The sequence below is a fragment of the Ambystoma mexicanum genome, chromosome 5p (genome assembly GCF_040938575.1).
Source record: "Ambystoma mexicanum isolate Mex_15411 chromosome 5p, UKY_AmexF1_1, whole genome shotgun sequence".
Classification (NCBI taxonomy): domain Eukaryota; kingdom Metazoa; phylum Chordata; class Amphibia; order Caudata; family Ambystomatidae; genus Ambystoma; species Ambystoma mexicanum.
In genome coordinates, this window is record NC_090930.1 from 1,062,130,301 (window position 1) to 1,062,146,466 (window position 16,166).

A 16,166-nucleotide genomic window follows, 5' to 3' on the forward strand; every position below is an offset into this window, starting at 1 on the left:
CTTCTTACCTGCATCCGGAATCTTCTCGCCGGCATCCCTGAAGGAAGACCAGGTGATGCCTTTCGGGTTGTGCAACGCGCCTGCTGCCTTCCAATTCTTCATGAATGATGTCCTTCGGGAACTCATCGATGTCTGTGTTATCGTGTATATCGATGACATTCTTGTGTACTCCTCTTCGGAATCTGATCACAGAAAACATGTCAGGGCCGTCCTAGAGAAACTGCGCCAGCACAAACTGTTTGCCAAGCTGGAAAAATGTGTTTTCCATACCACCGAGGTTGAGTTTCTCGGATTCATCCTGACACCTAAAGGGGTCCGAATGGATTCACGGAAAGTGGATGCCATCCTCAAATGGCCATCACCTAGTTCAGTGAAAGGTGTCCAAAGCATGCTTGGTTTTGCCAACTTTTATCGCAGTTTATCCCAGAGTTTTCACGTGTGGTGCAACCCATCACTGCACTCTTGCGAAAAAATAAACGTTTTGAATGGACCGAGGAAGCCGAACAGGCCTTTCAGGAGCTGAAAGCTAAGTTCACGTCCGCACCTGTTTTGAAGCACCCGCGTCCTGATCTTCCATATATAGTCGAAACTGACGCGTCCAGCTTAGCCATGGGAGCTGTCCTGTCTCAGAGAGACTCTGAAACCAACCAACTGTACCCGTAGCATTTTGGTCCAGAAAGTTCTCACCGCCAGAGATAAATTATGCGATTACCGATAAGGAACTATTAGCCATTAAGTCCGCCTTTAAGGATTGGCGGCATTATCTCCTCGGCGCCCGGCATACCATCACCGTGATCACTGATCACCGAAATTTACAATATTTAAAAACTGCCAAGGCCCAATCGTCTCGACAGCTCCGATGGGCTTTGTTCTTTGCTGAGTTCGATTTTGTAATCACCTACCGCCCCGGTTCTAAGAATGGTAAGGCGGACGCTCTATCCAGAATTGGAATGGAAGAAATAGACACAAACTCGGAACCTGTGCCGATAATTCCCGAACAAAGAATTTTGGGAATAACCACTTTGCAAACCCTTGAAGACGTTCAAGCACGAGTAAAACAAGTCCTGGACTCTTCAGCCTTGCAGGATTGGATCAAAAAGGGGTCTAACTTTTCAGTCAAGGATGGCTTACCTTACTTCCAAGGACGCTTATTTTTGCCAGAAAAGGAATTGCAAGAACTGGTTATTTCCCGTCATCATGACACCCTGATGGAAGGACATCCTGGCATTGCCAAAACTGAGGAAAAGGTTAGACGACAATTCTGGTGGCCTTCCTGGCGAAAGGATATTAAATCTTTTGTGATGTCCTGTGGAGTTTGTGCCCAAAACAAAGGTCAAAAGACAAGATCCGCCGGTCTTCTTCAGCCCTTAGACATTCCACCAGCACCTTGGCACACCCTGTCACTAGATTTTATCACGGACCTGCCCTCTTGTAATGGTTACAATACTATTCTGGTCGTGGTGGATTTATTTTCCAAAATGGCCCACTTTCTTCCGTTGAAAGGATTACCTTCAGCCTTTGTTCTTGCCAAGGAATTCCTCGAGAATATCATCCGTTTGCATGGATTCCCGTCCATACTAGTCTCCGATCGGGGAAGCCAGTTTATTTCTCATTTTTGGAAAAAGTGTTGTCAGCTGGCACAAATCGACGTAAGACTCTCGACCAGCCACCACCCACAGACCGATGGTCAGACGGAGAGAACAAACCAGACCCTTGAACAATTTCTACGATGTATGTTGCACCAATCAGAGGGTAATTGGAAGGATATTCTGTGGGTGCTGAATATGCTTATAATAACTCGATACACTCTGGAACAGGTCAAAGCCCCTTTTTTACCCTATATGGACATCACCCTCGTACTTCAGACTTGGACTCACCTTCGAGCCTTGAAATGCCCGCAGTGGATCATTTGCATTCTACGATAACTCAAGCCTTCAAGGATGCAACTGCACATTTGCAACATGCGAAAGAGAAATACAAAAAGAATGCGGATCTACATCGAAAGGAGGCGCCTCCGTACCAAATTGGGGATCAAGTATGGTTGGCTACCAAACACTTATCGCTCAAGGGACCTCAAACTTTTAATTCAAGGTATTTAGGCCCTTACTCAATCAAAGCTATAATTAACCCAGTAGCAGTCAAGCTCGATCTACCAGCCAACATGCGGATTCACCCCGTTTTTTATGTGTCACTTTTGAAACCAGTGCAACCAGGAACCAGATTAATAAAGCCACCAGACCCAATCCTGATAGATGGAGAGCCAGAATTCGAAGTAAAGAACATTTTGGATTCCAAAATCTTAAAATCAAAGCTTTTCTATCTAATTGATTGGAAAGGGTACGGGCCTCAGGAAAGGTCTTGGGAACCCAGTGATCACGTACATGTACCTCGGCTGGTAAAAAGGTTCCATCGGAATTTCCCAAACAAAAACGAAACCTCCAGAAGGAACGACCTTGGGAGGGGCCTTGGGGGGGAGTGCTGTCATGATGCCTACCCCCGGAGCATCAGGCCAGGCCCAGCACCCCCAGAAGCAGGCATCATGCCCTCGGGTAAAAGCCCAGCGGCCCCTGATAGGGACTCGTTGGACTCAGTCCTGGCGCCTTTGGCGCCAGGCTCATGTTGGACATCAGTCCTGGCGCCATAGGCGCCAGGCTCATAAAGGGAGGTGTTTTGTGCACTTACCTGATGCAGACCATGCTGCACGCTTCAGGCCTCCCTGAGACCTGAAAGGGACTATTTTTTCATAGGGACTATTTTTTCACTCAGGCGTGGCCAGGGAAGGATACATACCTAGTTGGGGAAGGATACATACCTGGGACTTCTTTGGGGGCTATTTAAGCCACGCCCAGAAAGCAGCTCATGCTTCGCGTTGTTCTGCTTCCTGCAGCTTAACGCTCACCGTGTCTGCTCCTGCTCCTGGACTACAGCCACGCCCGTCTTGAACCTGGAAGACCTACAAGGAAGGAAGAGAAGAGAAAGGTGAAAACCAAGGATTATTTCAAGCTTCTTACCTGCATCCGGAATCTTCTCGCCAGCATCCCTGAAGGAAGACTTCAATTTAAAAGCATTGCGTTGCTCGCTGCAGCGCCACGCTTCACTCACCTGTCCTGTCCTCGAGACATCTCCCGGCTCCATCGCGGCTGTCAGCATCGGACGCCACATCTCTGCACCTAGGGGAGAGAGGAAAAAACAAAAGGTGAGCAGAAGGACACACAGAAGGAAAGCCTGATTAACAGCCATAATACTTACCGGCTTTTCTTCCACATTTCGGGTCGGCGCCGCCCCGTTGGCAGGTACCGTACCCCGGCCCCTATGGGGAAAGGACTAGAGACATTTCAGAGGAATGATAAGGACATCTAGAGGGATCGCCCTCATTACTACTCACCTCGGCAGGTTAACCCCTTCACGCATTGCCTTCATTCTGCACCTGCAATAAAGGACAGATCACAGGTGAGAAAGACAGCATAAAGGGGGCCTCACTTGAACTTTGAACTTTCATACTTACGGCGCATCGCTCAGGAAAGTCAAGTGGATATTGCCAGCGCCATTCTGAAAACCAGTGAAGTAACTGGACGAACGCGCGCCCCTGCACCAGAAGCAGGATGGAGAGTTCAACCTTCCAAACCATAAGGTGAGCTTAAACCGGTTTTGGGGGAATAGAGAGGAACGGAGGGACGACGGGGGAGCTAGCACACCATTCTGCAGACTGTTAATCCCCTTTCTCATCTGCAGAAGGATATTCCTACGGGCCAAGGAAGCACGATTTGGAGGTCCTGTCCAATCGGTGTAACGGTCCTGCGCATCACGCTAGAAGAGGCCGCAGTAATCCAGACTAGATCAGCGCCCCCGTGGGAACCAGGTGGGCGTTACATTGAGAGACTGTTTAGTCCCCACTGGGGAAACTTCATTGCTTCTGGTAAGAGTGTTAGCCCTTGAGCGGGGAGCCTTGCAGCAGGCTCCATTATCCAAATTAGCCTTAAGGGCCTCGGAACTAGTCCACGTACTGCTAGGACGTGAACGGCCACTCCCACAGCCAAGGGCTTCTGTAGAAGAACCACCATCCTGGGGTATCCTGAAATAGAAGTCACTTACCGGTCGACAAATTCTCGAATGGGCTCCGCCACTACCTGATGGAAGACTTTTTCCCAGCGCTCGAGACGTTGAGTTAGGGCCTGAACTGCAAGTGCATCACAGGCAAAGCTGCATCACAGGCAAAGCACGCGTCCCACCTGTGATCCGTGTTTAGGCACTCCAAGCAGAACGCATGCAGATCTGACACCAGTTACTTCTAGAACACAAAGAGCAGAAAGTAAACCCCTTTTGTCCTGGCATAAGCAGGCCAAAAAAAGACTGCGATGCCAGAGACGAGGGGAAAGAATTCTGACAGAATAAAATAGAGCAGGAGAAATCACCCTCTTGTGATGAAGAAGCCCTGACCATGCAGAGAAAAGGACTTAGGTGCGAGGCCCAGAGGCAGGGCTTGGGGAGGTGGAGACTGTGGTCCGTCATAAAAATAGGACAGAACATTTTGTATGGTGCTACAAAAAGCTCTGGTACTCTCCCGAAGTATGGAGGAACGGGGATCGAACAAAGGAGTACTACTGTACTGCACTGTTAAGCTCTTGCTAGGGTCGACATACTCAGTTCCTTTTTCTCCAGCTCATAGTGACATACCATGCTGTGTTTAAGCTAATATATGGTTGAATTATCACTAGAGCATTGGTAGTGTAAAGGAACAGACCGGGACTTTGAAAAAAGGGATCAGCATTTTGAGTTGGGTTTAAACCCCTCTTATAACATAAAAATGGCCTAGAATTGAAACACACATATTCAGATACGTTTATTTAAGAAACAAAGAACAATCCATAAAGCTTATTGTATACAATTAGAAAGTTAAATATGTAACTTTTTTAAGCACATTGAACCAGTATAAAATAAAATAAAAGATAGGAAATAGGGAGTCAGTTGGAGAGAATCGCAAAAAGGGAGTAGCCATGGGTCTGTTCTTTTTTATTTTGCTTCATTTGGTTGCCAAGTGGACGCTTTTATGCAAGGCTATTGTTTAGCACTCACAATATCAATTTGTTGCACTGCAAATAGCCCTACCAAGGGCTCCTTTATCTAGATCACACACTACCTATCTGCCCCTACCGACAGTAAAGCCATCAAGTTCGTAGGCGGTTTAAACATGGCTGCAAGCCTTATATCATCTTGTCAGATCATGTGAGTGGCAAAGCCTGGTCTACCTTGAGGAAATACATGTTTGCTTATTTTTCTTTTAAATGCTACTTTTTAAAGTGAAAAGATAAAAAAAGGAAAAGAGCATTGGTTGTGTATACAGATATAACATCGGTACCCACTGTGACTGCAAGGTTACCTGGAGCACTGCTGGTGGCAGGTTCCCTCATATACCAAAGCCATAAGTACATATTTAGAATTATTTATTACTAGCAAAAAGTGCCCGTAGTCCAAATGGGTTCTGTAGACAGACATGATAACACTCTCGTCAATTGTTGAAAATGAATGATCCTGTAGATCGCTATTCTGAGTCGCTTATCACTTGATGTGCTTTGCAATATCAAATTATCTGCACTGAGAACGGGCACATCTGGCTGGCTGACATACCCCGAAGCAGACATAGAGTGGAGGGGAGAGTTGGCAGGCTGCAGCATACTGGGATCTTCTGTGTGCTCTCCCTACCTATTGTTTCACCCTGGTACAGTGCAGTGCGCTGTGGCACAAATATCTCAGAAGCGGTGCATCCTATGGCCTTGAAATGTGGTTTTTTTGTGTTCCATTGGGACACTCAAGTTTTTTTCCTCGTGTTGAGACGCTTAAAATTAGTTTTGTCCGGTCCTTCTACAGCACATTAATGTTTTGCCACTACCGTCTCATGTGTGAAGGGGCTGAAATCCTGTGAAAGGGCTGGTGTGTCCAAATGTCATGTAGCAAGTAATGTCAGGAGGGTCTTAACAGGTAACTATGCACATGTTGATGCAGATTGGTGGAACGGTGTGGAATTGTATAAGGAACAAACTAACAGATGTGCTGCTTTACATATAAATAGATTAAAAGACATGAAATTTGTGTTTTTTTCATAAGACTTTGATGGGTTGCTTAAATATATCTAAAATGCACAGATTTATATAAAATACATAAAAATATTCATACCTTCTTTCTCCATTACAAAACTTGAAATTCTAAGTGTTCTTGATCACTATGCTGAAGGTGTCTGAAAGCTGGCCAGTGCAACTACCAGTTAGCATATAGTATGGTAAGGTTTCCAGATCACTCCCAGCTATGGGGGCAATGAAGATATAAATAAAACCAAAGATCATGCCAATATTCTCCAATCTATAGTGGAGAAGCTTATATAGGCAGCAAATAGTACTGCTTATTTGGCCATTATAAACCAATGACTAGATTTCCCAGAATTCCAGAGTCTCAATTAAAATCTTGAGGAACCATTTGCCCCAAAAATATTTATGGAGCCACTATCTGACAGGCTCATAAACGCACTACAGTTCCCATTGGCCATCGCTGTGGTGAAGTGCGCAGCCCATACTAAAGGTACAGATTTAGTTTCTCGCAGCAACAACGCCACAGATTTATAGGCAAAAAAGAAGCATATTTTCCTGAAATATCCACATTTGATACAGCACCAAATAAATACACATGAGCACGGAACATGGAATGAAAGTAGGCTTTAATACACTACCCATAGCCCAAATTACTGAACTACAGGGACAAGCCCCACCAGAGGAGAAAGAATTGTGGAAACAAAGGGGGTGATCATTGGCCCCCACAGATGCAATGTGGCAGCAGGATAGCACCGGGAAACCAATTATGCCCTTGGGATTACTTAAAGTAGCATTAAATCAACTACACCGCCCAGCACATACAACACAAGAGTGTCTTATAGCTTTGATCTCGGGAGACTGGTTTGTACCCAATTTAGCATAGCATGTTGCTGACATCATTGCGAATTGTTTGACTTGTCAGCAGTATACTGCTGGGCACAAGCTGTAAACAGTGAGTGGAGTAATACCCATTCCTACTGGACCCTTCCACACTTGCATGTAGACCATGTAGATATGCTCCAAGTTTGTAATGGCTACAGGTATATGCTAGTAGTTGTATGTCCCTTTTCCCTGCTGGATTGAAGCCGGTCCATGCACACATCCTGAGGCCACATGTGCTTCAAAGTTCCTCGTACCTGAAGTCTTCCCGAGAGGGGGAGTGTCCAAAGTGCTCTGGTCTGGAAATGGACTGCATTTTGCAAATGAAGTCTTTGAGCACATTATAATTCTCTTCCGCTTACCACCCGCAATCATACACTATTTTTGAGTGCCTCTTCAAAGAACGCATTGCCAAATTAAAAGGGACTCTGAAAAAAAAGGATGGCTCCATTGCTTACCCTTAGCCCTATTTGAGCTGGTGATGGAACGCTGTATGCGTGTATCTTTTGCTCCTCCCACTTGAGCACAAACTGATGCCCATAGTGTGTCAAATGTTTAGGGAACTGAAATGCATGAATATTTGACTGCTATGACAGCGAGTGTTTCTTTTATGTCTCAATAGCTTTCTGCATGGCAGGGGAGGTCGAAGAAGACCGATGAAAACAACAAACAAATTGATATCACAACAGTTTTAAAACTGTGTGCTCTGTATGCAGGTGATAAGGGCTGCATATCGCAGGATAGCTCAGGGGCAATGTCCTCGCCTTGGAAGCAAGACGACACGGAGCAACACAGGTTCGATCCCCGGGTCCGTGCTTAGAAACCTCTAGGTATTAAGCACGTTATAAATAACCTATCGTATCATATCATAAGGTACTCTAATGAAGCTTCATGAGACACTGCACAAGCCATGATTTGAAAGACCATTCGTTGTGGAGGAAATAACGCCAACAGCCGTAAAACTGCAATGAAGACGGGCGTGGCTGCACCTCAGGAGTTAGGGAGAATTCTCCAGAATGGCTAATTTTCCTTACCTACTGAATCCCTCAGCAGCTTTGCTGGATTTCTGGGATTTTTTTTTTTCACCTGGCAAGAGTGTGAGCCTTTTTTCCCACTCTTACATGTGTTTTTCTGTGTGTGTTTAACATTTTTGTGTTCATAGACTGTGGAGCCTCACCTACTCCATGCTACTCCATAGGCATCATCTTCTTTACTGTGTGTTACACAGCACCTTCAGTGCAGTGACACAGGGTTGTCTTTTCGACTTCCCAACTAAGACTCAATTTTCTGGGATTGACTACTGTCTCCCTGAACATGTAAAGTTGCCATTGACTTTATTTATCTTTTTAAAACCACAGACCCAGTACAAACTATCTTACATAGAGTACTGGAAAGGGTTAATATTATCCCTTTTTGTCTGTCTCTCATGGAACATTGTTTCATTCCCTTTTCATTAAGACTTGGCTGGTGGTAGTGGTAACTACCCTATTTTTCCTACCGCGGTTATATTAAATAGCATTGGTATTGTTTTAGGCTATCTTGGTAGCCTCGAACTGAAACCCACTGGACCATATTTACTTTTATATGGTTCCGGTTGGGGTTATTTGCCATTTCCTTTTGTAAAGGTCTTTCTCGTGTTTTACTCTGCGCGCCAAACCAGCTTTGGTTGCTTTGTTCGTCGCCCTTTCACAGGCTTCTGCACAGAAGACCCCCTTAGGCACCTGATTGTTATAAGAGACCCATGTCACACTCTGATATGATTGGCTGTGGTGACTGTCCCGGCGAGACAGGCACCCTGCTGTGTGATTGACAGCCAGGCTGGTGAATGGGGGAAAACTGCATAAAAAGAAGGTCTCTGGGGTTGGAAAGGCAGAGTCGTCACTGGATCGAGAGAACCCGAAGAGAAACTAACAGAAGAGGACCTCTACCACGACTGAACCTCCCAGTGAAGCCCTGCTGCAGGTTTGAATCTTCAACTTCGACGACAGGGAAAATCTGCAAGGAATCTTCTCCCCTTGAGCTGGTGAGAACAACCAGTTTACAAAACTGCTCGTCAGGCCTCCTTTCTCTGGTCAAATTTGCTGTTCAGAGCTACAGTGAACCGTATAGCCAGGAGGAACAGATCCTGCTTGCGCTTTAAGGAGCGCACCTTTTTTTCATCGCTTTGCTCTGCTGCTGGTTTCTTCCCTGGGCAGTGCAGGACCCTCCAGTCTTCCTCCTTCTTGTCAGTCTGACTGTCGCTTCAGGAACCGTGAGCCTGCAGGACCTGCCAGGAACTTCTGCCTCAGCTACAGCATTCTTCTACTCTAAAGCTACTGTGCTAACCCAGTTATTCGTTTCGTCCAGCCGCAGTGAAAGTGTGTGAAACCTTTCGCCAATCCGAGGGCTTGACCTTCTTCATTCTTTAAAGTCACTTTTTGTCTGACGAACTTCGTTCTGAACTCTTGGCAAAGACTTAACCGCAAACTACCCTGAACTGTGTGATCCTCTGCAAAGACTTTGGTCCATTGACTTTGGCCCTAGCCTCTTGATTCGATTTCCTCACTGTAGTTCCATTTTCTAGATTGCCCTGATTACTTACTTGTTGGTACTGCTCAACTTCTGTCTAACTTTGTCTTTCCCTCCCTTTTGAATTACTGGAGTGCCATTTTGCTCACACTTCATTTTGAGCCTAACTTGTCCAGAATCTATTGGGTGCGGTGCAGTGTATTAGTAACGTGATTTTTCAACTGCTTAATAATAGTGATATGTTTAGTAACTGATGTGTAAATAAATGTATATTCTTTTACTCAGAAACCTTGAGTCAGTGTTTGTTTGAATCATAGTAATTGCAGTCCTTTGTGTAACTATTGATACTGCTCACTTTACTCTTGAGATAAGTCTGGCTGCTCAGCCATCACTGCCATTTTACTGTATAGTACAGGCAAAAGTGAATTTGTACTGTCACTTGTAGTCCTAATTGTGTGTGGTGTTCCCAAAGGGTACTGCATATAATTCTGCCTAACACTTGGTGATGTCAAACCCTACAAAGAAGAGGCCCCCCTGCCACAACTCCCTGAATCGGAAGATGAAGAAGAGATGAGACGCATACAGACAAGATCGACCACCAAAGCCAAACAACAACCAGAAGACTAAAAGAGACAGTGTTTGTTTGTTCAAATACAACAATAGAAGAGACTTAGTGGACACATTTTCTAATTATACCTGAATAAGACAAAGAGTAGCACTTTAAGGAGAAGAAAAGTATACACTCTAAATGCTTCCTCTACAAATCATATTTCTTATGGCTTTGTCTTCTTTAGTGAATATGTATCATGCTTTAGGAGTGAGAAATATAACCCTTGCTGCTATTTTAGTGAACCTCAAAACTTATTTTATTTTGGAAATCATTTGTATTTCTGTATTGACGCAGTTTTTGTTGTAAACGCTGACATTTTGAAGTAATTAAAAGAGACTTTTTTAATTTAGTTAGATATTTGCTTTTGGCTCGTAGACACAATAGTGTACATGATTATTTACATAGTCTGGATACATTAGCAAAAATGCTTTCAGCAAAACATTTTACATTTCGCACTCTCTATTTTATCATTCTTATTGCATGAAGAAAGTTGGTCCTGTATAATGTATCCAAACCAATATACAGAAATGTAATTCCTATCACTGTGACAAATTAATGGTCACCCGATTACTTTCTGTGGTTACTACGCAAATGAAAAGACTTAAACAAAGTGTGATGAATGCTTTTGAGCATATGAACTCATGTATGACCAACTCCGCTCAAGTTACTAATAGTTTGAGGTATCAGCACAGTACCCGAGTGGGGAGACGTCCGATGAGAGCTTTTATGTATGCTCTCTTATCTCCTATGCCATGAGTGCGTGCCAAGTTTTTATAGCAACAGAAGTACCCATGAATACAGCACATTGCCTAACACACGTTGCACTCTGTCTGACTAGAGGACAATTCCAGGGTCAGACTGCTTCAATAGTATGGGTAAACATGGCAAAATCTGCACCGGAAGAGAGCTACATACGAGAGATATAAATGATGAAAAAGGTGGAGACACGGAACAAGGGGATAAGCTATACCATCTGAAACAAATGGCGCAGGGATTATAATAGAGGAAAATAAGATGATCCAATGTAACAACAAAAATGGAAAGGAAATACCTGGATGTTGGGAAAGGGGCCAATTGAAAATAAAAGGAACTGTATTCACCCTCGAGGGATGGAATGAAGGACTAGTGGTATGCAAAGCACTGGTGATCTTGGGGCAATGGGAAGCAATTGTGGCAAACTCAAATGCAGCATGCATCGGCCTATGGCCCATAATAACAAAATTACTCACATGGGTCAATAATGAGGCAGGGCCAGTATGAATATTGACCATGAAAAATGTCATACTATGCTTCAGAAATAATGGTACAATAAACATTGGAAAAAATACTGAATGTGAATGCATTTTTGAATTACCAGGCATGAAAACAGGAACAGCAGTGCTGATGGACCACTACTGGGGTTGGGCTTGTGGTGCAAGGCATACATGCAACTGCCCCCAAATTGGGGACGCCTATGTTCCATAGTACAATTAAGTATACCAGTTCTAGAAATACCCCAGAGTGGCATACAAATTAATGATTTCCCCCAAATGAATACACATTTAAAGAAAAAGAGGTCCCTTACCCTTAAACGCAGTAGAAGGGAAAATTATTGCTCAAGAAAATCAATAAAAGCCTATGAAGACATAACAGATTAGCACAATTTGTTCAGCAAGACAGCAATGATTTTCACATCCATCCTTAAGCCTGGGTTGCAAGCAGTGGTGAATGCAAAGTGGCTGCAAATAACAAGGTGGGAGTTGTTGCAAACAATCAATGCAACTGTGAAAGACTTCAATGCCATAAGGGAGGAGCTAAGAGCCATCAGGCTTGTGGCCCTTCAGAACAGGTATGTCATTGATTTAACAACTGCCATGGAGGGTGGCATGTGTGCAAAGATAGGATCTTCTTGCTACACGTGCGCACCTATCCATGATGGGGAAAATAGGACCCTCACAGAGGCCGGATCCACTTTATCCAAACTACACACATAAAGGGAGGAGGAGATGGATGAGCCTGAAATTGATGACTGGTAGGATTAGCCATTTTCTAGGATGCCCTCCTGGCTGGCTAATGCATTTAAGATACTAATTTCTATAGTAGTACTGATATTACTGGCCTTGTTCTAAGAACGGCAATACATGGGTGTAAAAAGGCTGCCAAAGGAGCAGTTGGAATGGAAATAGTAATAGATTTAAGTGTTCCTGCACATGAATGTACTCAAACAGATGGCCTGTACCGCGCCCAAGTAAGGGAAAGCCCTATCACACCTCCAGGATCAAAATGTTATTATCCCCCAGACCCGCACAATTAAATTGGACACTGGGTATTTTGTAAACCAGATGGGGAGTGTGGATGAACACATAATATGTGCAGGCAACCTGATGGGGTGACCAAGATATGAACTCCCAAGATAGGCATCATGAAGCAAGACACAGACAACAGATTCAAAGTTCAAATAAACTTGTTTTATTTACCTTAAATGTCAGGATGGATGAAGGCCTAACTTGGTCTAAGCTAAGGTGGGATTTCCCTACCTAAAGAAACTAAGGAAAGTTTGAGTCAAAAACCTATACATGCCCTCACAACTAAAGCTAAACAATGTGTAGGGATGTCAGCAATAAAAGAAATAGTGTTCCAAACAAAGTTCTGAGCTTCTTCCAGCTGCTGGCCTACTTTTCAGCTCCCCTTCCCAAGGTTAAAGCAATTCCACAAACCTATCTGGGTTCCCTTTCCCAAGTTCAAGACAGTTCCACAGAGTCTTGGGGTTCCCTTCCCCAAGTCCAAGCCAGTTCTACAACGTCTCGGGGTTCCCTTACCCAAGTTCAAGATAGAAGGTTCAAAGTTAAAAACAAAAACAGTTCTCACAGGATCGGGATCCTCTCCAACCCTCTTACCATGGATAATTTTCCCTGGTTTACCAATGCACGTCTGTTATGATCACAAGTCTTTATTAACACTCTTGATTCCTCCTTTCATTTGCTTTTCATGCAGGGCCCTCGGTCTAGGCGCAGTTGACAGACTACATGGTCCACGCATTACAGGTAACGCAACCAATACCCCTTTTCCATCTGCTTTGGCAACAACTGTACACTGTTTTCCCTTGAAAGTGAAAAGTATTCCTTGCATCAGATTATTTTCTTCCAACACTTTATCGTGGCTAGCTTGGTCACCAATCCTTTGTTTGCTAGTCTTTTAAAACTTCTGTGGCTCCTGCCAATACAGGTTTCATTTTAACCTGTAGTGCCTTAACCACTTACTTGTTTCTCTTCTCACACTCTTCTTGGGATTTTGCTTGCTTTGCCATCACTTGTATTTCATTCAATTGACTCTGTGGTATTTGGCACCTGCACTACATTACTTTTATTGCTCTTAAAACATGCACATTATTTACTTTGTCCCTGTATAGCATTCAGAAGTGCTTATTCATTCATACTTCCATGCTGCTTTAATTCTGCATGGTATTCAATAATGCTTTCAGTTCGTTCGATATTCCAAATGTATCTGTTTCACTCTTGAAACCCTTCTCAATTCAGTTCAAGATTATAAGCACTCGCTTCAATATTCAAAAGTGCTTATGACAGTTTCCAAAAAAAATGACATTCAAGGAAGGCTTATTGCAGGTTTTCGGAGCGCCCAGGTATGAGTGTTTCACATCTGCACTCACCGGCTTCAGGCTGCAGCTCCTGTCGGCCTTGTTCCTTTCCTCAATGTGCCTTGCCCGCTTCCACGGTCTCCACTCCTCTCTTGCAGAGGTCAAGGAGAGTTCTGCTTCTTCGCCCTCAGGTCTGTGACTACCTGAGCTACTCAGCTTGTGCTTGTGTCCGACACAGAGGGGGGATAGGACTTCCTGACCTTTTCTGGGCATGCCTCGGCCCTGGTATCTCCGGTCCTTGCCTGACACGGCTTCTCACACTTGTGTCTCCTGCTCCTGTTTCTCCAGCTCACCAACTTACAGCTCCAGCCGGCTCCATGCTCCAGCCTGCTTTGTGTACCCTTCCCTGTAAAGAGCCTGCATTTTTATATCCCTTGAGCTTGCTAAGTGACCACAGGTGGTCATTCAGCCCAATTACCTGACCATGGTTATAGGGACATGCCTGACCACTCTGCAGGTCTCTTCCTCGTCTCAGTACTAGACTGGTGAAATGACAGACTAGTGTTCATCACTCTAAGTTGCATCTTCTCTGTCCCAGTATTAGAGTGGTAAAATTACTAATTAGTGTTCACCACTTTTAGTTGCCTCTTCCTCATCCCAGTACCATAGTGGGGGAATGTTGGAAAATATGGGGAGATGTGTTACAATAGCCCATAAAGGCCGGGGGAGGGTTGGGTTGGTCTTCATAAGGGACGAGGGGATACTATGGGCCTCATTACGGGAATGGGGGCAGTGGAAACACCGGCACCATGTCGTAATGGTGCCTGTGTTTCCAAGTCCATGTGCGGCCAGTGACGTTATGCCCGCTAGGTCAGACGTGGTGGGTGTAACACCGCACGGCCACATAACTCGGAGTTAGCCGGTCCGGAAAACGGTGCCAGTATGGTTTTACCAGCAGTGTTAGATCCAGACCGGCTAACTCATAATGAGGGCCCATGGCTTGCCTTTAACTCTCCTCCTTTTCACCCTCTTTCTGTAGCTTCTAGATTGATAATTCCATCCGCTATTACCCAGGCTAGAGGGAACTGGGTAACAATAGCCCATAATCATGCCTGGGATTAAGGGTTCATCATGGAATGGGAAGGGAGAGTACTGTGCCTCCCCTAAGGACGTCCTCTCCCCAATCACCAAGGACCCTCCACCCAGGTGATCCTCCCTCGCTTCTCCACCTCCAGGGTCAGGATCCAAAAGAGATGGCCTTTCCCTGGCCACCTGAGAAGAGGATCCATGGGGAGTAGATGTGAGGATGCCCTCAGGTTTCTCACAGCACTCACCATGAAGAAACACAGACACTAGTTTAAACATGCATTTATACATGAAGAATATCGCTTGCAAACATACATGCATGAAAAACATAACATAGGCAATGTATAAGCTGAAATGTAACATGAATGATACACGTATATAGCTTACTAACATAGAAACGCAACAGTAATAGGCAGCCATCTTTTACAAAATGGATGTCGCAGCACACATTAAAATGAATGAAAGGCCTCAAGGCTTCATGGACGCTTAAACTGCTGAAGTTACTGAAATACAGATCCATGCAGAGCACAGAAGTTAGCTGCACGGACCATGCCAAGATTACAAAGACATTAGGGAGTGCAGGGATGGCTCGGAAGGAACAGAAATAATAATTCCCATGGCACAAGACATATTTTGCTAAGATTAATTAAAGAACAATTTGCCTTTGAACGCCAGGTGCAGGATAATTACGACCCCAAAACTTTATAAAGAATGAATCGACTACGTCCCTAGTGGTTGTGAAAGTAATAACACCCGTGCTCACATTAGCTAAAAACTCAATAAATACAGGGTGAAATAATTCAGAACGTGGACCTCTCACATGTGATCCATAACTCAATAACACAGTCGACAAATTATCCCCAGACACAGATAGGCATCTACTTCGATTCCCCACATATTCTCAGAACCAAGGCACCTGGCAAGGTCAACTGTAAAGTGGTCACTCTAACTCGGGGCCTGGGAATAAGGGATATCATTTTATTTAATTGAAAGAAAATCAGTTCCTGGGATTCTCTCCCCCGCCTCCCATTTTGGCTCATATGTTGATGGCCTGTCAATTGCTCCAGGTTGGTAAAATGCCAACCAATGAAAACTCTCAATTCTGTGACGACCAGTACATGTTGCATTAACCAATAAAGTAATAAAGGAATTACATGTATATGCCATTATCAATTTAGAAGTGGTCTCAGGTGGAGCCATCAGATATTTCCTAACCAATGAAAACACTAACCCATATATATTCTATATGTATACAATTCCTTTAACCAATCCCCGTACCCGGTAGGTTTTTGTAACCAACATTATAATATGACGTCAGTTGGGATGTATTTTTGATTTATAATCTGTGTGGCGAAGAACTTCAGGGTCATCTTTAACTCCACGCTCTCCTTCTCTACCCACATCTCTGATGTTTCAAAAAAGTCAAACT